This window comes from Triticum aestivum, chromosome 1A (genome assembly GCF_018294505.1).
Source record: "Triticum aestivum cultivar Chinese Spring chromosome 1A, IWGSC CS RefSeq v2.1, whole genome shotgun sequence".
NCBI lineage: Eukaryota > Viridiplantae > Streptophyta > Magnoliopsida > Poales > Poaceae > Triticum > Triticum aestivum.
In genome coordinates, this window is record NC_057794.1 from 325,689,299 (window position 1) to 325,697,604 (window position 8,306).

Genomic DNA, 8,306 nt, shown 5'->3' on the forward strand with positions numbered 1-8,306 from the left:
TCTCCGTCATACGGAGTGACAAATCCCAGTCTCGATTCATGCCAACCCAACAGACACTTTCAGAGATACCCGTAGTGCACCTTTATAGTCACCCAGTTACGTTGTGACATTTGGCACACCCAAAGCACTCCTACGGTATCCGGGAGTTTCACAATCTCATGGTCTAAGGAAATGATACTTGACATTCGAAAAAGCTCTAGCAAACGAACTACACGATCTTTGAGCTATGCTTAGGATTGGGTCTTGTCCATCACATCATTCTCCTAATGATGTGATCCCGTTATCAATGACATCTAATGTCCATAGTCAGGAAACCATGACTATCTTTTGATCAACGAGCTAGTCAACTAGAGGCTCACTAGGGACGTGTTGTGGTCTATGTATTCACACATGTATTACGATTTCCGGATAACACAATTATAGCATGAACGATAGACAATTATCATGAACAAGGAAATATAATAATAACCATTTTATTATTGCCTCCAGGGCATATTTCCAACACAAGTCTCTACAATATGGTGGTTGAAGACAAGGAAGCATGAATCCTTTCAACATATCCTTTAACAATTTCTTTATATCAAGATTCACTTGATATCAGTTTTCACGATTGTCATTTTGGATACACAAGTGCTTTTCCTTGCAAGACTAACCCATGTAGGTAGATGAACTCAAACTACAAGTGGTGCTCCCAATCATTGATGAGCTACATCAACCTTGAGCATATCACACAAGTTCAACTACATGATCAAGATCAACACCACCACCCAAGGTATGTCATTCCATCTTAGAGAAGCTTTACCCGAAGTCATGGCTTAAAGCAGCTCAACAAGATGTGAATACATCAAGATGCTTAAACGAAAAATGGTAACCCCATTTTGAGCTTAAACGATGAGTATGACCTATGATCAAGTGTTCCCACTTGACTCCTCTGTCAATATACTCTAACATAGGTGACTTTGTTGCCGACCAATTCTAGATGAAGTTCTCTATTGTTTCTCTATGTTCTTGCATTTGTCTATTGCATATTTGTTCCCCATCTTAACTTCATCTAGATTTCTTTAATTTCTCTGTTCGCTTCTGCATTCCCTACATCTAATTCATTGCAAATCTTTCAGTTAATTCCTTGCAGATCTTTGTGAGATCTGATTTGCCTAGTGAGCTGAGATGACAAGTGTTCTCTTTGTGTTAAACTCGGACACACCGGCTTGTCTCTTTCGGTCTAACCAAACCATCTCGGTGCTACCGAAGAAAACAACTCGGTGCTACCGATTTCAATGCTGAGAAGACACTTTGTCATTTGCATCCTGCATATTTGTTCCAGCTCCACTCAATGATTCTTGTCCTCTACCTACATCATATTCTATATGTTGCTTTGTTATGTGACTCAAGGACCAAACCTATTCGACTCGCATTCCAGAAGATCCTTCTTAGAAATTGATGTCAAGGGGGGAGAGAGAGCTCACATCAAAGCTTAATCACATCAAAGGGGGAGAGAGCCCCAGATGCTTGGTATTGAAGAGGAGAGAAGTCACATGTCTTTAAGAGGGGAAAGACATGTTAGTTTGTGTTATGTTTATTATGCTCTGATTTTCTTCTCCCTACATTCGCCCAGTATCCCATAGAAGATTCAGGGGGTGAATGACATCTAAGGGAAGGAAATCATGAATCCATTGCATATCTTTACCTTTGGGGACATGTCTATATCTAATAGGAGTACCCAGTACTCACTCTCTACATGTCATCCAAATCTTGGTACTCTTGTGGTTTAGTGCTTGCTCTATTTAGTAGATGTTTCTGTGTTATCTAACCTTGTTTACTCAGGTTCATCTCTTTCAAAGCCAGCCCAAGACCACAAGGTAAGTATATGCATCACACTCATGTGCATGATGATCTCTTGCTAATGTACATATTGTTTGCAAGAAGGACTCATGAACATGAAGGTATATTTCCAGTATCTACACCATTTGCTCTGATGCATATAGCCAAGATACATGTAACTCATTGCTTGCTCTGTCATGCTTATGCATTCACATGCTCTCATATTCCATATTTACATGGATGCATACATATAGGGGGAGCCTATGCATGTTACATGTTCTTCCAAAGCTTTACTTGCTAATCTTCATATCTTTATCTAAAGCTTTGATGTATGTTGTCATCAATTACCAAAAAGGGGGAGATTGAAAGCACAAGTGCTCTCTGGGTGATTTTGGTAATTAATGTCAACATATCTCTTGTTGGACTGATACTTTCATCTAGTATATTTCAGATAATTTCAACAGTGGAGTGGCATGGACAAGAGGATGTGGAACCCCTTCAAGATGCTAAGGACAAAGATTGGCTCAAGCTCAAGACTCTTCATTTCTATTTTAGTGATCCAGGATCACATTGAGTCCATAGGAAACACCAATACTATTAAAAGGGGATGAGGTGTTGCTTAATGGCTTGCTTGCTCAGAGTGCTTAGTGATATGCTCCAAAGCCCTCAACCACTTTCTCAGTTCCACATGTCCCAAACCAAAAGTCAAACTCGGCCCCACTAATTTGATCTATTCGGCGCCACTGAATTCATTTGACATAGCCACTGCCAGAAACCCTAATCAATCCGGTCTCACCGATGGGATCTCGGTCTCACCGAGATGGACTTGCAAACTATCTGCTACATGTTGCAATTGTTTCGGTCCCACCGAGATAAGCAATCGGTCACACCGAGTTTGCTTGACCAACTCTCTGTTTTGCCTATTACCAAAATCGGTCCCACCAAGTTTGTGTAATCGGTCAAACCGAGTTCAGGTTTTACCCTAACCCTAGCACATCGGTCCCAACGAGTTGATCATATCAGTCCCACCGAAAATCCTAACATTCACAATTTGGACTAAATCGGTCTGACCGAGTTTTACGATTCGGTCCCACCGAGTTTGGTGAATTGTGTGTAACGGCTAGATTTTGTGTGGAGGCTATTTATACCCCTCCACCCACTCTTCATTCGCGGAGAGAGCCATCAGAATGTGCCTACACTTCTACCATTCATTTTTTGAGAGAGAACCACCTACTCATGTGTTGAGACCAAGATATTCCAATCCAACCATAAGAATCTTGATCTCTAGCCTTCCCCAAGTTGCTTTCCACTCAAATCATCTTTCCACCAAATCCAAATCCTTGAGAGAGAGTTGAGTGTTGGGGAGACTATCATTTGAAGAACAAGAGCAAGGAGTTCATCATCAACACACCATTGATATCTCTCCAATGTGTCTATAATTTTTGATTGCTCCATGCTATTTTATCTACTGTTTTGGACATTATTGGGCTTTATTATCCACTCTTATATTATTTTTGGGACTAACCTATTAACCGGAGGCCCAACCCAGAATTGCTGTTTTTTTGCCTATTTTAGGGTTTCGAAGAAAAGGAATATCAAACAGAGTCCAAACGGAATGAAACCTTCCGGAACGTGATTTTCTCACCAAACATGATCCAGGAGACTTGGACCCTATGTCAAGAAATAAAGGAGGAGGCGCGCCTACCCCCCCTAGGTGCGCCCTCCACCCTCGTGGGCCCCCTGTTGCTCCACCGACATACTCCTTCCTCCTATATATACCTACGTACCCCCAAGCGATCAGATACAGAGCCAAAAACCTAATTCCACCGCTGCAACTTTCTGTATCCACGAGATCCCATCTTGGGGCCTATTCCGAAGCTCTGCCGGAGGGGGCATCCATCACGGGGGGCTTCTACATCAACACCATAGCCTCTCCGATGAAGTGTGAGTAGTTTACCTCAGACCTTCGAGTCCATAGTTATTAGCTAGATGGATTCTTCTCTCTTTTTGGATCTCAGTACAATGTTCTCCCCCTCTCTTATGGAGATCTATTCGATGTAATCTTCTTTTTGCGGTGTGTTTGTTGAGACCGATGAATTGTGGGTTTATGATCAAGATTATCTATGAACAATATTTGAATCTTATCTGAATCCTTTTATGTATGATTGGTTATCTTTGCAAGTCTCTTGGAATTATCAGTTTGGTTTGGCCTACTAGATTGATCTTTCTTGCAATGGGGGAAGTGCTTAGCTTTGGGTTCAATCTTGCGGTGTCCTTTCCCAGTGACAGTAGGGGCAGCAAGGCACATATTGTATTGTTGCCATCGAGGATAACAAGATGGTTTTTTTATCATATTGCATGAATTTATCCCTCTACATCATGTCATCTTGCTTAAGGCGTTACTCCGTTTCATGAACTTAATACCCTAGATGCATGCTGGACAGCGGTCGATGAGTGGAGTGATAGTAGTAGATGCAGGCAGGAGTCGGTCTACTTGTCTCGGACGTGATGCCTATATACATGATCATACCTAGATATTCTCATACTATGCTCAATTCTGTCAATTGCTCAACAGTAATTCATTCACCCACCGTAAAATACTTATGCTCTTGAGAGAAGCCACTAGTGAAACCTATGGCCCCCGGGTCTATCTTCATCATATTAATCTTCCAATACTTAGTTATTTCCTTTGCTTTTACTTTGATTTTATTTTACTTTGCATCTTTATCACAAAAATACCAAAAATATTATCTTATCATATCTATCAGATCTCACTCTCGCAAGTGACCGTGTAGGGATTGACAACCCCTTATCGCGTTGGTTGCGAGGATTTATTTGTTTGTGTAGGTACGAGGGACTCGTGCGTGGCCTCCTACTGGATTGATACCTTGGTTCTCAAAACCTGAGGGAAATACTTACGCTACTTTGCTGCACCACCCTTTCCTCTTCAAGGGAAAACCAACCCAAGTGCTCAAGAGGTAGCACGAAGGATTTCTGGCGCTGTTGCCGGGGAGTCTACGCAAAAGTCAACATACCAAGTACCCATCACATACCCTTATCTCCCACATTACATTATTTGCCATTTGCCTCTCGTTTTCCTCTCCCCACTTCACCCTTGCCGTTTTATTCGCCCTCTCTCTCTATCCTCCCTCTCTTTCTCTATTTGCCTCTTTTTGCCCGTTTCTTGTTTGCTTGTGTGTTGTATTGCTTGCTCGTCACGATGGCTCAGGATAACACTAAATTGTGTGACTTTACCAATACCAACAACAATGATTTTATTAGCACTCTGATTGCTCCTCTTACCGATGCTGAATCTTGTGAAGTTAATGCCGCTTTGCTGAATCTTGTCATGAAAGATCCGTTTTCCGGCCTTCCTAGTGAAGATGCCGCTACCCATCTAAATAGCTTCATTGATTTGTGTGATATGCAAAATAAGAAAGATGTGGATAATCATATTGTTAAATTGAAGCTATTTCCTTTTTCGCTTACAGATCGTGCTAAAGCTTGGTTTTCGTCTTTGCCTAAAAATAGTATTGATTCTTGGAATAATTGAAAGATGCTTTTATCTCTAAGTATTTTCCTCCCGCTAAGATCATCTCCCTTAGAAATGATATTATGAATTTTAAGCAACTTGATCATGAACATGTTGCACAAGCTTGGCAGAGGATGAAATTAATGATACGTAATTGCCCTACTCATGGTTTAAATTTGTGGATGATTATACAAAAATTTTATGTCGGATTGAATTTTGCTTCTAGAAATCTTTTAGATTTGGCCGCGGGAGGCACTTTTATGGAAATCACTTTAGGATAAGCTACTAAACTCCTAGATAATATTATGGTTAATAATTCTCAATGGCATACTGAAAGATCTACTAATAAAAAGGTGCATGCGATAGAAGAAATTAATGTTTTGAGTGGAAAGATGGATGAAGTTATGAAATTATTTGCTAGTAAGAGTGTTTATTCTGATCCTAATGATATGCCCTTGTCTACTTTGATTGAGAATAATAATGAATCTATGGATGTGAATTTTGTTGGTAGGAACAATTTTGGTAACAACGCGTATAGAGGAAACTTTAATCCTAGGCCGTATACTAGTAATCCCTCTAATAATTATGGTAATTCCTACAACAATTCTTATGGAAATTATAATAAGACGCCCTCTGATTTTGAATCTAATATTAAAGAATTTATTACTTCGCAAAAGAATTTCAATGCTTTGATTGAAGAAAAATTGCTTAAGATTGATGAGTTGGCTAGGAACATTGATAGAATTACACTTGATGTTGATTCTTTGAAACTTAGATCGATTCCTCCTAAGCATGATATCAATGAGTCTCTCAAAGCCATGAGAATTTCCATTGATGAGTGCAAAGAAAGAACTGCTAGGATGCGTGCTAAGAAAGATGCCTTTATAAGAGCGTGTTCTTCTAGTTCCTGTGAAAATAAAGATGAAGATCTAAAAGTTATTGATGTGTCCCCTATTAAATCTTTGTTTTCGAATATGAATCTTGATAATGATGGGACTGAATATGATCCACCTTTACCTAGAAGGCGTTCCAAAAAATTCGGAGTTTTTAGATCTTGATGCTAAATTTGATAAAAGTGGGATTGAAGAAATTAAAACCCTAAATGTTTCTAAACCCACTATTTTGGATTTCAAGGAATTTAATTATGAAAATTGCTCTTTGATTGATTGTATTTCTTTGTTGCAATCCGTGCTAAATTCTCCCCATGCTTATAGTCAAAATAAAGCGTTTACTAAACATATCGTTGATGCCTTGATGCAATCTTATGAAGAAAAACTTGAATTGGAAGTTTCTATCCCTAGAAAACTTTATGATGAGTGGGAACCAACTATTAAAATTAAAATTAAAGATCATGAATGCTATGCTTTGTGTGATTTGGGTGCTAGTGTTTCCACGATTCCAAAGACTTTGTGTGATTTGTTAGGTTTCCGTGGTTTTGATGATTGCTCTCTAAACTTGCACCTTGCGGATTCCACAATTAAGAAACCTATGGGAAGAATTAATGATGTTCTTATTGTTGCAAATATGAATTATGTGCCCATAGATTTTATCGTTCTTGACATAGATTGCAATCCTTCATGTCCTATTATTCTTGGTAGACCTTTCCTTAGAACGATTGGTGCAATTATTGATATGAAGGAAGGAAATATCATATTTCAATTTCCGTGAAGGAAAGGCATGGAACACTTTCCTAGAAAGAAAATTAAATTAACTTATGAATCTATTATGAGAGCCACTTATGGATTGTCTACCAAAGATGGCAATACCTAGATCTATCTTTGCTTTTTATGCCTAGCTAGGGGCGTTAAACGATAGCGCTTGTTGGGAGGCAACCCAATTTTATTTTTATTCCTTGATTTTTGATCCTGTTTAGTAATAAATAATTTACCTAGCATCTGTTTGGGTTGTGTTTTTTTGTGTTTAATTAGTGTTTGTGCCAAGTAGAACTGTTGGGAAGACTTGGGGAAAGTCTTGATATCTTGCTGTAAAAAACAGAAACTTTAGCGCTCACGAGAACTGCTGCCATTTTTATTTGGAAAGTTATATTTAGTTAATTCTTTGTGCATATGATTAATAGATAAATTCCTCACGTCCAGCAATTTATTTTCGAATTTTTGGGGTTCCAGATCTTGCGCTAGCTACAGATTACTACAGACTGTTCTGTTTTTGACAGATTCTGTTTTTCGTGTGTTGTTTGCTTATTTTGATGAATCTATGGCTAGTAAAATAGTTTATAAACCATAGAGAAGTTGGAATGCAGTGGGTTTAAACACCAATATAAATAAAGAATGAGTTCATTACAGTACCTTGAAGTGGTATTTTGTTTTCTTTCGCTAACGGAGCTCACGAGATTTTCTACTTTAAGTTTTGTGTTGTGAAGTTTCCAAGTTTTGGGTAAAGATTTGATGGATTATGGAACAAGGAGTGGAAAGAGCCTAAGCTTGGGGATGCACGTGGCACCCAAAAGATAATATAAGGACACCTAAAAGCCAAAGCTTGGGGATGCCCCGGAAGGCATCCCCTCTTTCGTCTACTTCTATCGGTAACTTTACTTGGAGCTATATTTTTATTCACCACATGATATGTGTTTTGTTTGGAGAATCTTGTATGATTTGAGTCTTTGCTTTTTAGTTTACCACAGTCATCCTTGCTGTACACATATTTTGAGAGAGCAATACATGATTTGGAATTTGTTAGAATACTCTATGTGCTTCGCTTATATCATTTGAGTTATATAGTTTTGCTCTAGTACTTCACTTATATCTTTTAGAGCATGGTGGTGGATTTGTTTTATAGAAACTAGTGATCTCTCATGCTTCACTTATATTATTTTTTGAGTCTTAAATAGCATGGTAATTTGCCTAAATAATCCTAATATGCTTGGTATTCAAGAATAGTAAAAACTTTCTTATGAGTGCGTTGAATGTTATGAGAAGTTTGATGCTGGATGATT